Consider the following 14,579-nt stretch of genomic DNA (forward strand, 5'->3'; position numbering starts at 1 on the left):
AATTTTGTGGATGACATAACAATTGTTGGCCTTGAGCGCAACAGTGAGTCAGCTTACAGAGAGGAGGTTGACAGGCTTGTACAGAGATGCAGGTGTAATAACTGCAGTCTCAATGTGGTCAAGTCAAAGGAGATAGTTGTAGATTTCAGGAGGACGAAGTACCACTCTCCTCTACCTATCAATGGCTCCATCATAGAGGAAATGGCGAATACAAATGTTCTTGGCATGCATTTAAAGGGCAACCTCTCCTGGATGCACAACACCTCCTCATTCGTCAGGAAGGTGCAGTAGCACCTACACTTCCCAAGAAGGTTTAGGAGGGCAAGGCTACCGGCCGCCATCCTTGCCACATTCTCTTGAGCACAATAGTACAGGTCAATACAGTGGGCAATTAAAACTGCTGTGAAGATCACAGGGATCTCCCTTCAAACTATCAATGATATCTAAAGGGAACGGAGCTTAAGGAGGGCTCAGAGAATCATTGAGAGTCCTTACCATCCACCCTGCTGTATCTTTGAGACACTGCCTTCAAAGAAGAGGCACAAGAACATAAAGAACAGAATTTCCAGGCTGAAAAACAGCTTCTTCCCGCCAGCGGCGAGACTGTGAACAATCCTGGAAACCTGCATATTGTTTTTTGATATACAGAAAAACCTCGGGTATCCAGCACCTATGGGGATTGGAAGATGCCAGATGCTTGAGACTGCATGCTGCATAGTTGGTGAACTAATTGCAAGGTGTGCCAATTTTAAACTTCTTAAACCTATTTATTTTGCACCATGTTTAAGCTGGTTGCTTGAGACTGCCATTTGCTTGAATTCGGGATAATGGGTATTTATTATGGATTTTAGGGGTGGGTGTGTGTGTAAAATTTGTTTTTACAAAGAAACCTATGCTCGATTTTGCGAAAGGATTTGAATGGGTTTTCGCTTTTATGAAAATAAACTCCAATAGTAGTGAATGGGTCTTCATTTAATGTCACTTCAGCTTATGAAAGGTTTCCTAGGAACGCTGTAATTTCACAAACGCGTGTGTGTTTGTGCGTAGTGTGTACTGTGTACCTATGTGTGCTTAAACCCAAATATGCGCTGTTCCATCGGGTTGTATATGTACATGTACAATCGCATGTCAATAAACTTGAATTTTGAAATGCAGTGGCACAGCACAACTGAGCAGAGGAAGAGTTGCAGAGTAGTGATTACACTTCTGTCTCAGGATAGGGTTAGACTTGAAAGGGAATTTACAGCTGGTAGTTTTGTAATGTGCCTACAGCTCTCCTTTTTGGTGCCAGAGATCATGGGCTCAGGAGGTGCCTTGGCAGGTTGCTGCCATGTATCCTGCAGATACATCTGAAATCAGATGGAATGGAAACAAATCAATCTGGAGTGATGGAATGGGTTTGATTCCATTTATGTAAATTAGACCCAGTGAGACAATGCCTCAATGTGGCCTTGCACTTGATCTGCCTCAGTGGATGGGGTTTATTGGATTAGAGATATTCATAGATATGATTGTAAAGGATGGTATGAGTTTTAATGGCTCTATTTCTACTCTTTTCAAAAGCAAGTGTTCCCAGGTTAACCATCGTCTAGAGCTTCCATTGGATTCTTGTGTGTCAACCACTTTTATTAAAGTATTGATTTGTCTTACTGTAGTTTTGCACAATGCCAGAAATTGTTCCATATCACAGCACTGAAAATCTTGGAGTTGTGATACAGAGGGCTTTTGAAGAAACTGACAGTAATAGTCATTGCTGGAATGATTCCAAATTATGTAACATGCTTTAGTTGTTTTCAAAAGGAATGATTTCCATGTGTTTTCATAATTACCATCCTTCAGATATATCCTTTTTTCTCTGTCCCTGGGAGGATGTTGGAGGACCAGTTGACAAAATTGCTGGCAAGATATTTACATGATCTAATTAGCACAACATCAATTGTTGGCTAAAACGATACAGTTATGACAGCTTAAAAGATTGGAGAGAGTCTCAAAAGCAAGTCCCGAACCCGAATCATCCACTGTCCATTTCTCTTCGTGGATGCTGTCTGACCTGTTGAGTTCCTCCAGACTATTTTTTTTGGCTTCGAAAACAAAGCACATTTGCAGTTAACCTCGAATCTATCTCTGGTCAATCTTTTTTCCATTCTTTACGTCTGGAATAAAGTTCCTCTCCATACATATTTTTGGCTGAATGTTCTCATGTTTTTCAAGACAACACAAAATTCATTGCATTATCTCAAATTTTAGGCTTCCATCTCTCTGCTGTTTGTTTTATTGAGACAACCAGTAACACCAACAGTGTACACAAGATGTCAAGGATGTACAATAAATTGCGAGATCACACATCTGATAAGGGTATCCTTTTGTGAATAATGCCATTGATCTAGCCTTATTGAAGTTAACTAAGTATTTTCATTCCACAATTTAACCCATTCCTTGTCTAATGTAAACTTCATTGTTAATAGAGTAAATTGTTCAAGTTGCTGGTCGAGAATAAATCCAGAGGCTGAAATAACAATGCAGAGACCTGACTTTAAAGCCTACTAAGACAGCTGGGGAGTTTACATTCAGCTTAAAGTCAGGAAATAAAATACTAATAGCTGTCCTTGATAACGATGACCACAGAACAACTGGAGAGTCATAAAAAATCATTTGTTTCACTACTGTTCTTCAGTGGAGGAAGTGGTGCTGTCCGCATCTGGTCTGCCGTTTCTGTGATTCCAGACCTGCAGCAATGCAGTTGACTCTTAAAATGTTCTTGTTCCATTCACAATGAGGGTTGGGGTAGCCAGACGCAACTTGAAAAATTAATTCAAAAATGTAGGATTGACAATTATGACCTATATAATCAATCAAGATAATGTATAACAATATAGTTTTGTCTTTTCTATTCAACAGTTTCTCACATCTCTTCATTCTAAATAGTGTAATGAAGCTGTATGGCACAGAACTGGGCTCTTCAGCTTAGCTTAAACATATTGACTGTGATGCTTATCCAAGTTTGCTGGCATTAGGCCCATATTCTTCTGTCCCTTTCCCATCTAAGTGCTTGTCAAAATGCCCTTTAAACATTGCTATTGTATCTGCCTCTACCACTCCCTTTGCCAGCTCATTCCATTTCACCTCCACTGCTCAGACCTCAGAAGCAGAATTTATTGTCATGAACATGTCACGAAATTCGTTGTTTTGTGGAAGCGTCACAGATGCAAATGTTGCTGTAAATTACATTTTAAAAATATAAATCGGTGCAAAAGAAGAGACAGTGAGGTCATGTCAGTGGCTCATTGTCCATTCATAATCTGATGGCAGAGGGGAAGAAGCTGTTTTCGTACCAGTGGGTGTTTGTCTTCCCGATGGTAGCAGTGTGAAGAGGACAGGGCTTGGGTGGGGAGTATCCCTGAGGATAGAAGCTAGTTTCTTAAATTTATTCCCTCACCTTCAACAAAAGCCCTTGAGTTTTATACTCTCCTATCATGGAAAAAGACTCCCCCCCCCACCCCCGTCTCCTACCCTCCCCATTCTATGCCTCGTTATTTTATATTACTGGGCAGCCTAGACAAAGTTTATCACCCCTCACTCTTTAAGTGGGGGGGGGGTCCCCCTCATGGGCACAAATTGGACTACATGCAATAGGTGAAAAGATAGCAGGAGAATTCATATATAAGTGGGGCACCAAATTATTCTCAAAGTAAACGGATAACCACATATTAAAGCACACACTTCAGACGTGGAAAAAAATAAAGCAGTGTATTGGATGGAAGGTGGGGATATCTCCCAAAATGCCCTTGGCCCAGAATGATTTAATAGCCTTGACTCTGGGTAATAAAATCCTGAACACCTTGTCCCAGAAAGGGATCAGGTGTATCGAGGATTGTTACAAATGAGGGCAGCTCATGGCATTTGAGCAATTGAGGAATAAATATGAATTGTCTAATAGAACTTTCTTCTACATTCTGTAACTAAGATCTCTTTTAAGGGACAAATTGGAACCATCTATATTCTGCTCATGTGTCTTTTGAAAGGGGAATGTGTGTAAATTTATCTCTAAGATGTATTACATATTCCAAAGTGAGGGCCCAAAGCTGGGCTTACACAAGTTGAGGGAGAGATGGGAGTTGGACTTGGGCACATCAGTGAAGAGCGGTGGCAAGACCTGTGTCTGGATGGTGTGACTGGAGTCATCAATGCCAGATCCAGGTTGGTGCAAAACAATTTCTTGCACGAGCTGTACCTCACACCATAAACATTACATAAATCAAAGCCAGAAATTTTAGAAATGTTCTTTAGGTGTGGTATGGAGATTGGAACCTTTGTCCACTCCACCTGGTTATGTGCAAGGGTGAGATCCTTCTGGGAGGGCCTGGGGGACATTCTAAAAAAAATAACAAAAGTGGATTTTCCACAGGATCCAGGATTGTACCTTCTGGGAGATATTAGAAATGTGAATTTTCGACAGTCAAAAAACACCAAATTCAGTTTGTGAGTTTTGCCTTGTCAGTAGCCAGGAAATGTATAGCAGTTATTTGGAATTCTGCCTCCCAATTAAATACCACATGATGGAATATGGAAATGCAGAGTTGCAATCTCCTGGAGAAAATCACATACAATCTAAGGAGGAAACATGACACATTCATTAGACTGTGGCAACCTCATTTGAAATATATTAGTATGCAGATTTGATTATCCCCCCTTCAAAATATGGCGACTGTAACAATATCCCAGCAGCGAAATGAGTGGGATTAAGGAAGTAGGACATGGCGCAGACAATGTGCTTTTATTTAGTTATGTTTCTAGTTCTTTCTTTTTTGTTCCTTACCCTTTGTTACTTTGTCACCTTGGTTATTTTTCCCAGGTTTATGTAGGGGTTGTTGACCCCACCAGTATTTGTATCTATATAATTTATATGATTGTATTCTCGGTTGTATTGGGGTAGGGGCATGGGGAGGTGGGGTGGGGCGGGGGAGATAAATACAGATGATGTGTTGAAAGGGATTGTATTGTTTGTTTGAATTCTTATCCTAACAAATCAAAAGTAAAATATTCAAAAAATTACACTACTCAGAATGTTGTATAGTTTGCAATCGTCCAAAGAAGATTCACCACCCACCATCAGCATCTCAAGAGAGATGATGAATACATGTTGGCTTGTCGGCGCAACCCACACCCTGAGATTAAATATTTTGAAAAATGCTGGCCTTTTCAGTCAGCTTCTGATCATTTATTTCCTCTTGGAAACACAGTTTTTCTTTGATTTATTTATTTTACGGATGTGCACATTGCTTGCAAGGCCAGTGTTTGTTGCGCTACTGGGAACAGTTCTCCAAGATGCACAGTGACACAGCAAGCAGAGCACCCTCCCCTCAGCTGCTTGGTGCAGGTTCAAAACCAGCGTTTGGGGCTGTCTGTGTGGAGTTGGCTCCTCTTCACAGTAACCTCATGGGTTTCCTCAAAGACATGCAGGTTGGTCAGTCAATTGGGCACTCCTAAGTTACCCCTCATGTGCAGATCGGCAGGATCAGGGAAAGGTTCATGAGAGGGCACAGTTGGCGAAGCAGATAGTGTAATGCTATTAGAGTGCCAGTGACCCGGGTTTGAATCTGGCACTGAATGTAAGGAATGTGTACATTCTCCCCATGTCTGCATGGGTTTCCTTTGGGTGTTCCAGTTTCCTCTCACCCTTTAAAACATATGAGGGTTGTAGGTTAATTGGGGTATTTTGGTTGCATGGGGATGTGACCATGCTGTAGTTTTACACTGAAAAATTATAAATGTAAAATCCATTAAAATAACATAGGGGAATAATTAGGGTTGGTGTAAAGTGGTGGCATCTTCTCAATGGACTGGAGCTGATTTCTAAGCTGTAAGATTCTGAGGCTCTTTGACTCTCCCTGGCCTTACTAATGACCATTTTCTTTGGTTACGTAGGAGTCATGATACCTCTGAGGGACATGCCGGGCCATTGTCTGAACAATTGAGGACCCTGGGCTGGAGTCACATTTTAGTCAGACCTGACCAAATTAGCAGACGTCCTTTCATAAAGAGAATATGTTGGGTTTCTTTAACAATTAGGTCATTTTGTAGTCACCATATAAAGATTTTTTTTTCTCAATATAAATTCCAGACAATTTAATTACAGTCACAATGGTGAGATTGAGTCTTCGATCTCTGGATTATTGGTCAAGCCCTCTGGTCTCCTGTCTGTTAATTTAAACCTGAAAAGTAATTCAAAGACAAATGTACGAATGGTTAGCTGGAATGGATGGCCATGGAAGCTAGAAATTCTGGCTTTACAGTGAAATCAATTCCCTTGTGGCCATTCTGTGAACTAAACAAAGCAACATGATCTAATTGCAAGACTATTTATTTAATGATGTTATCATGAGAGAAGTACCTATTCAACCTCTTCAGTTTTATGTTAGGTTGTTCACTGCTGTAACAAGCCTAATTGTTAAACTTTATCAAATGATTTTAAGTACTTTTTTTGGCCATTTCTGCAGATGTTGTGTTTCAAACCTCTTTTATGATATTCTGTGACTGAAACAAGAATTTCCAAACTCTGTGTAATAGCGTAGAATCTTAACACCAACTTACTTTAATTTAAACTCTAATTCTCTAATTAATCTATACTTGACAAGAGAATCCATTTTGTTTGCTCTACTTTTACACTTCTACACCCATTGTTGCCCCACACCCGGACAGGTACGAGACCGTCATGAAGGTAGGATTGCGAGTGCTCAGACAATAAGATGAATCCAAATGCTTCTGGAATCCAATGCATTTACATTTATAAATAGTAAAACCGTTTACATTTTCAAATGTTCGTCATATGATAACCCGTTCATTTCAAGAATCATCCTGGTGAACCTCCTCTGAACCCTCTCCAATGTCAGCACCTCCTTTCTTACATTAGGAACCAAAACTGCTCATAATACCCCACGTGAGGTTTCACCAGTAGCACCAGGGTACACTAAAACTAACATCCTCTTCAGGCAGGATCTTAGAAAATGACAATTATTTCTGGATAAATCTTCTTGCCGTACTTCCCTCCGAAACACCTAGTGTATTCATTTGATGAAGGTTCATAATGCCTCATTAGCATCTAGTCAGGCATGTTGAATGTATTTGTTATTTACTGAACTGTAAACTGAGTTGCAGCATGCAAATTTATCATAACAGGACAAAGAAGACTCAAATTTTCTTTTAAATATACCACAAGAACCAAAGGGTTCTCATTAAAAATCTATTTATTGTTGAAGTGAATATTATTGTTCAGGTGCTTTATAACACCCTATTTGTAATTACAGCGACATCAATTGATGTAAAGAACATAACATTAAAGGAGCATTGTATCCTTGCAACCCTTGTCGTTCCACCTGGTATGAACAAATATGTATTTGCATCAACATATATTGGGTCACATAGCATACAAGAGCAAATTATAAGGATCAGTAGATTTCATCTTTGCAGACACCGCAGCTAAATTAAGATGAAATTAATGAGAAATATGAAACTGTGTTGATTTTGAAGATGATCCATTGCTGGGAGAGGCTATTGTGCTGGCGATACATGTTCATATTTGTCAAAGAAAGGGGCCTGTCTTTGCTGTCAAATAAGGTGGCTGTTAGTTTTTTGCATGCACAAACAGTAAAGCTCCTTTATGGCTGAAATATGCTGCATCATTCCACAACTGAATTAATCTCTCCAAAGAAGCAGCATACTGAAACTGATTATGAACCATCAGTTTTTATAATGATGCAAAGATGCCATTTTGTGCTGGAAAATTGGCAATAACTTCACATTTTCATTTATCACTGTGGATCTGTGGAATGCAGATACATCACACAATTTTAGTCACCACCACCACAGATCCACATTCACAGAGCTCAGAGGTGCCAGGTTGGAGCTTGTAGTCAAGATATGTGTGTCTGCAATAATTGGAAATTTGAAAGATTGGAAAATTCCAGTATTGGATATATCAAAATCCTGTGAAACATCCAGTGGATCATTCTTGATGGTAAGCTTTGTCAAGCTTGCTGGACTGTCAAATGATTAATGCCATCCCAGATCGACTCTAGGTCTGGACCATGATCCAGCAAGGGATGAACTATTGATTTAGTATCATGATAATGTGTGAGAATTTTACCATTCGCTGTCAAAATTACACTTTTGCGTAATCAAAGGTACAGTTAAAATGTTCCAGTTTTTCTCTAATCCTTATAATTTTGCTACAAGTCAAACTGAACTTGAATTTGAACCTGCAAAATGTATTAGACTGTAACTTTAGTTTCAAGGTAAATGCCTCAGTTCTGACATTATATATGAGGTATATTGGGAGCCTGAAACAGCTTGGTAATTCCATCACAAACCAATGTGGTATAATGATTATTGGTTTGAACAAATTTGGATAATATATGCTCTATCTCACTGCTTTTTGGTTGTATGTCAGCATATCATGGCATTCTTTTGACATTGGCCTGCTACCCACTAAAAAGATGTTATGTTAAGAAAGGATTTTTTTTTGAATTGGAAATGGTTTGCTCATTTGAATGTTTCTACATTATGCCATTAATTTTTTTTTTACCCTTTATGCAATTCTTTGTCACCATCTCCAGAATGCTCCTTGTTGGTCCATTTCAGTGAGGTAGCAGAATTTATTCTTGAGTACTTGCTTTTCCAAATGTACAATGTGTTCAGAGATACATAATTGACAACAGTTCATGTAAAATTAATAACACAGAACATTGTAACTTGGTTCAATACAATTTGCTTTAGATTTTTACAATGCACGCACAACAGAGATGAATTAGGCTGGGTGGTGACTTAGTTTTGTAGCTCAGTTGGTAATCAATGCAGTTCATGCTTCAGGCTGGTTGCCCTCTAGTTGGCTTCTGCATGTGTGAGAGAACCTATACAGTTACAGGAGATGAATTTGAAGGTTAACCTGCCCCAAGCACAATTGAAGGCAAGCTGTTCTGGATTTTGGTTGTGGATGTCATATTTATTCTCAATTGCAATGGTTTGATCTGAGTGTAATGCTCTCTCCTAGATGTCAAACTGATGGGGAGAGGTAGCTGTATCTCCAGTGAAAAATTGTTTAAATGTATCATCTCTATCAGAATCTGATAAAAGTTGGCTCTGGTGATCTTAAAAAAAACCCCTCTTTTTTTAAACATTTACCTGAAGATGGAGACTTGCAAGTCAGCACCTTGATCAACACAACAGGGGTTTTTTGGAAAGATTCTGCAGATCTCTCGGGTTGAGTTGATGATTAAAATAGTACACTGGTGTTGATGCTCAACTTGACAAACGACAGGTAAAACTGCAACAAAAAAGCCATTGTGGTTAGTCAATTCTCAACAAATCGCAATAACTAGAAAAAAATACTATAAAAGGTTATTTAACAAGCTTCACTCAGTCCTCAAACATACACTCATCCACAGATGGTTTATTTGGTTTCCCATCCAAGCCATTTCCAGGCATAAAATCACACCATCATATGTATAGATATGAAATTATCGAATAAACTAAATATTATGTTGCAATATGGTGTGAGAGCAACCTGGGTCTCAACATGGACAAGACGTAAGAGTTGATCATGGACTTCAGGAGGAGCAGGAAAGACCATCCTCCACTATACATCAACAACTCTGTAGTAGAGAGAGTGAAGAACACCAAGTTCCTTGCAGTTCTCTTAACTAGTGACCTATTGTGGACACAAAACATCTCCTCACTCATCAGGAAGATACAACAGTATCTGCACTTTTTGAGAAGACTGAAGCGGCCAAGGTCACCAGCGACCATAAGGTCAACCTTCTGCAGGAGCTCTACCAAGAACACTCTGGCGAGCTGCATCATTGTGGTATGGTTGCAGCAGAGAAATGGTTCGAAGGTCGATCCACAGGACCGTAAGAGTGGCAGAGAGGATAACTGGGGTCTCCCTCCCACACCACTCCCCTCCCCCATCGACATGATTACCAGGTCATTGTCTGAAGAAGGCATGCAAAATTATTGAGGACCCCTTCCACCCTGGACACAGCATCTTTCAGCTGCTCCCATCAAGAAAGAGATAAAGGAGTATCCAAGCCAGCACCACAAGGCTGGAAACAGCATATTCCCACGAGCAGTGAAAATGCTGAACGACCAAATGAGCTGCTCACACTTGCCATCCAAGACTCAAATATTAATGAACATTATTCATGTATTTATTTATTCATATGAATACTTGTCCTGTATACAGTATGTATTATCTGTATGTGTGTTATGTCTGGTTGTGTGTCTGCATGCTTTGAACCAAGGACCAGAGAACATTGTTTCATCAGGTGGTACTTATGCAACCAGATGACAACAAACTTGACTTGAATTGATGTATATAGATATAACTGTAACCAGTTCTAAATGCATTCATTCTCTTGGTTTCCTTATCTACATAATGCTTCACTTATAGCTGTCTTTAATATCTCTGAAGTATCCACTCCAAATGCAGAATATTCCAGTGGCCCTTTTCGGGAAAGGCTTCACACACAACTAACTGATCATGCATTGGCAATTACAGTTGTTACTTCAACATATCTATCTTCAAACTAAATCATCTTCAATCCTAGGGGACTATCTAAAAAGATTTCCAAAACTAAATACATCATGCTGTATGCTTTCTATACATCAACTGTCAAGTGTATACTTAAGACAGCCTAACAACACTAATGTATAATGACATGTTATACGTTGTATTTGGGATACAGGTATACCCCTCTTTATGAATACTCACTTTACACAAATTTGCTTTTATGAAGAAAACTGTGTTTGCAATCTCAAAGAAATTTGAATGGGTTTTTGATTTTACGAAATCGCCTTCAATAGTAACGAATGGGTATTCACTTTATGCCATTTAAGCAGATAAAAGGTTTCATAGGAATGCTCTACTTTCGTAAAGTCGGGTATACCTGTATTTTTCAATAATATGAACTCAATTGCATCTGTTTTGGTGTTTTCTAAAAGCATACTGTTACAAGCCCAGAAGACTCCAAAACCTAGCAGCAGTAGAAATTCATTAAGAGAGTGGTTACTTAAACAAAAGTTGCTTTTAATTTTCTATAAACATAATAACAAGATCAGTCTTAAAATTATTACTATTAACTTAACCTAACTGAACCCCCTTCTAATTCTTAGCGCACATGTATGTAATGTGAATATGTTCAGGAAAGTTCTCTGTTTCTCTGTCCAATCATTCACTTCTCACTTCTCTAAGTTCACTGGTATCAGGCAATTCTCATAATGTGCACATTTAACATTTATGAATCTTCATAGGCTCTGGTGCTTAAAGTTAAATGGTTACCACTCAGGAATGTTCTAGTTGGTTTCAGAGAGATATTTGTTGCTCGTTGGACATGAACAAACTAATTCCCTCTGATCAGTCACTCCAGTGTCTTGCTGAAGAAACTTGTCCCATCATGGGTTTTCCAAATGATAACCTTTTATAACCATATAACCGTTTACAGCACGGAAACAGGCCATGTCGGCCCTTCAAGTCCGTACCGGTTCACTTGAACAACTCCACTAGCTCCTGTATTTTCTTCCAGGTCACCACAGAGTTCCACTTTTTTTCCTTTATTTCAGGAGAAACACTCTAGCCAGCCATTTCTTCTTGTAGGGACTGCAAGGGTTTTAAACAGGCTGAACTCAGAACTCACAACCCATTTTCAAAATGGGGTTTTCAACAAGCCTGCCAGCTTACCATTTGGCAGCCTAAACTGCTACTGTAGAATTGACTTCTCTCTCTTTCTCTCTGAAAAATCCTGTTTGTTTTTTCCTCTCTTTGCTTGTAAAAACCATAAACCTCTCCCAAGGCTCCAAACCCAATCTTTGAAAGATTTTACCAGTACTTCTGAGCTTGGACTTTATTGCCCATACACAATAGATCAGCATTCTTCATTGCTTCTGCAAAGCCAACCAGAGGCTCAACATCTAGCTTCAGCAAAGCTCTTGCATTTTAAATGAGATGTCATTCGTGAAGTGTAACCTACATAAACCCCCACAATCTATCTCTTTTAAAGACATATTTATCCATAACCATATTAATATAACCCTTAACAATACCATTATTGTATTTCGACTTGACACTGTTTTGCTTCTGCCTTCTTATGGTTCCTACTAATGGGGATAACTTCACATGTTGACCTCTCTGAAGGGTGGAGGCAATCAGCCAGAGAACATTGGTTGAAGGAGGCGAGAGATCCTGAAGAATGGAAATTGGAAAACAACAGGACCTTTCCTCTAGAATCGGATGATAGGGCAGATGAATGTGTGGCTAAGAGCTAATGCAGGAGAGATCTCTTCTGGGACATAGGTGCCCGGTACAAGAGGGATGATTTACACCTGAATTAGAGGTGGCCCAATATTCTGGGAGGAAGATAACCTGAAGCAACGTGGAAGAGCTTAAATTCATCTGTCAGGATGTGGGACTCAAAGCTATTGAGTCATAAACCACAGAAATGGGTCCCATGGACCACCATGAATGATCTTCCCCATCTCACCAAACCCATTTACTCACATTAGGACCATATCCTTCTTTACCTTGTCTTCTTAAGCATCCTTATCAATGTGTATGAATTGAATCTGGCTCCATCACCTCCTCTGACAGCATGTTCCAGGTACCAACTACTCACTGTATAAAATGTCTTTCCCCTCAAATCCCCTTTAAACTTGTTCCTCTCATCTTAAACCTTGTCATCTTGTTTTGGATATCCCTACCATGGGAACAAAATTTTGACAACCCTATCCATGCCCCTCATAATCTTTTATGCTTCTATCTGATCACCCTCGGCCTCCTTCATTCTGGGAAAAGAAGCCCTGTCAATCTAATCTTATCTGAAGTCCTCCAATCCAGGCAACATCCTGAAAAGCTGTAGAGCTTTAAATGGATATTTTAGTTCTGGATCATTAACCTCTGTCTATTGCTGTTTTGCATCAATGTAGTCCAGGTTTGCAAGTTCTCAAGTTTAGAGTCTTATTTTGGGAATGCCTGTTGTTGCTCATGGTGCAATCTTCTACCCCAGCCATTGAATCAGAGTTGCTCTCCTGGCTTATTTGTAATGATGTAGTGAGGGATACTGTGGGCTAGAAGGGTACAAATCATCCTGATGTAGCCTGCTACACTGCTGCTGGTCCACAGTGCTTCAGGCATCTCTTGATGAGAGCTGCCATATCTGTTGTTCTGAGTGCATTTGATTTATTATGATTGTAGAACTCCATCACAATTTTGGTTGCCATCAGTGTTAAGATAGTCACTCCTGCCAGTTCTGACCTGCCTAAATGTGTGCCTGCTTTGGATGAGTGTTAGTGCACTTACCCTCATGCTGGTTCACTACCCACTGCAGACACATTCTGGTAGCTGTGGCCTTTGGTACTCAGCCATCTTATCAGTGGTGGAGCAAACAAGCCACTCTTCATGATGGTCCCACAAACTAGGATGGCCATTCCAAAGAAGGACATGGTCATAGGTTACCATATATACACACAGATATATATACACACACATATATATATATAGAGATATGTATCTATATATATATATATATATATATATCTGTGCAAACAAATATATAGATTTATATCTATGCACACAAATATATATTGATATATTTCTTTCTTTGGCTTGGCTTCGCGGACGAAGATTTATGGAGGGGGTAAAAAGTCCACGTCAGCTGCAGGCTCGTTTGTGGCTGACAAGTCCGATGCGGGACAGGCAGACACGGTTGCAGCGGTTGCAGGGGAAAATTGGTTGGTTGGGGTTGGGTGTTGGGTTTTTCCTCCTTTGCCTTTTGTCATATATATATCTACACACACATATAGATAGATATACACACACACAGATATCTATATATACACACACATATATATAGATATGTATCAATATATATCTATGCACACAAATATAGATATCTATATATATATATCTATACACACACACATAGATACACACACACTCATATAGATAGATATACACACATATATATCTATATATATATATACACACACATGTATATATAGATATGTATCTATATATATCTATGCACACAAATATAGATATAGACATAGATATCTATATCTATACACACACACACATATATAGATATGTATCTATGCACACAAATATAGATCTATATCTAATCTATACACACACACACACACACACACACACACACACACACACACACACATGCACTTTGAATTTATTTTTGCAAGACCATTTAAATTTAACTATTTTAAAAGCAACCTATGGTAATATATGGCAACCTTTGGAATGGCCACCCTATCCCACACCCAGAACATAAAGCATTAAGCACTACATTATTACAGCATCAACAACCCAGCTTCAAATCCAGCTCTGTCATTAAGGAGGAGTTTATATCCCCCCCCCCCCCCCAACCATGACTGTGTGGGTTTCCTCAGGGTGCTCCAGTTTCCCCCCAACCTTCAACAATGTACAGGGATTGTGTTAATTGGGATATTTGGTAGCATGGGCTCATAGTCTGAAAGTGCTTGTTACCATGTTGTGTGTCTAAATTGAAAAAGATTGCTGA

General features: G+C 39.4%; 1 protein-coding gene across 32 annotated transcripts in view; it reads left to right on the top strand.

Moving 5' to 3' along the window:
• The window catches only part of LOC138735739 (disks large-associated protein 4-like), a 482,104-nt gene that overhangs the window by 279,008 nt on the left and 188,517 nt on the right, over positions 1–14,579 (top strand). The window contains exon 1 of one of the 32 annotated variants that reach the window (XM_069884084.1): positions 48–737. The exons of 30 other annotated variants lie outside the window; for them this stretch is intronic. The gene's annotated coding sequence lies outside the window, so the exon portion shown is untranslated. Of the gene's footprint in view, positions 1–47; positions 738–7,353; positions 7,377–14,579 lie in introns of those variants that run through there. One more of the 32 variants, XM_069884086.1, reaches the window with a different exon arrangement.

This window comes from Narcine bancroftii, chromosome 6 (genome assembly GCF_036971445.1).
Source record: "Narcine bancroftii isolate sNarBan1 chromosome 6, sNarBan1.hap1, whole genome shotgun sequence".
Classification (NCBI taxonomy): domain Eukaryota; kingdom Metazoa; phylum Chordata; class Chondrichthyes; order Torpediniformes; family Narcinidae; genus Narcine; species Narcine bancroftii.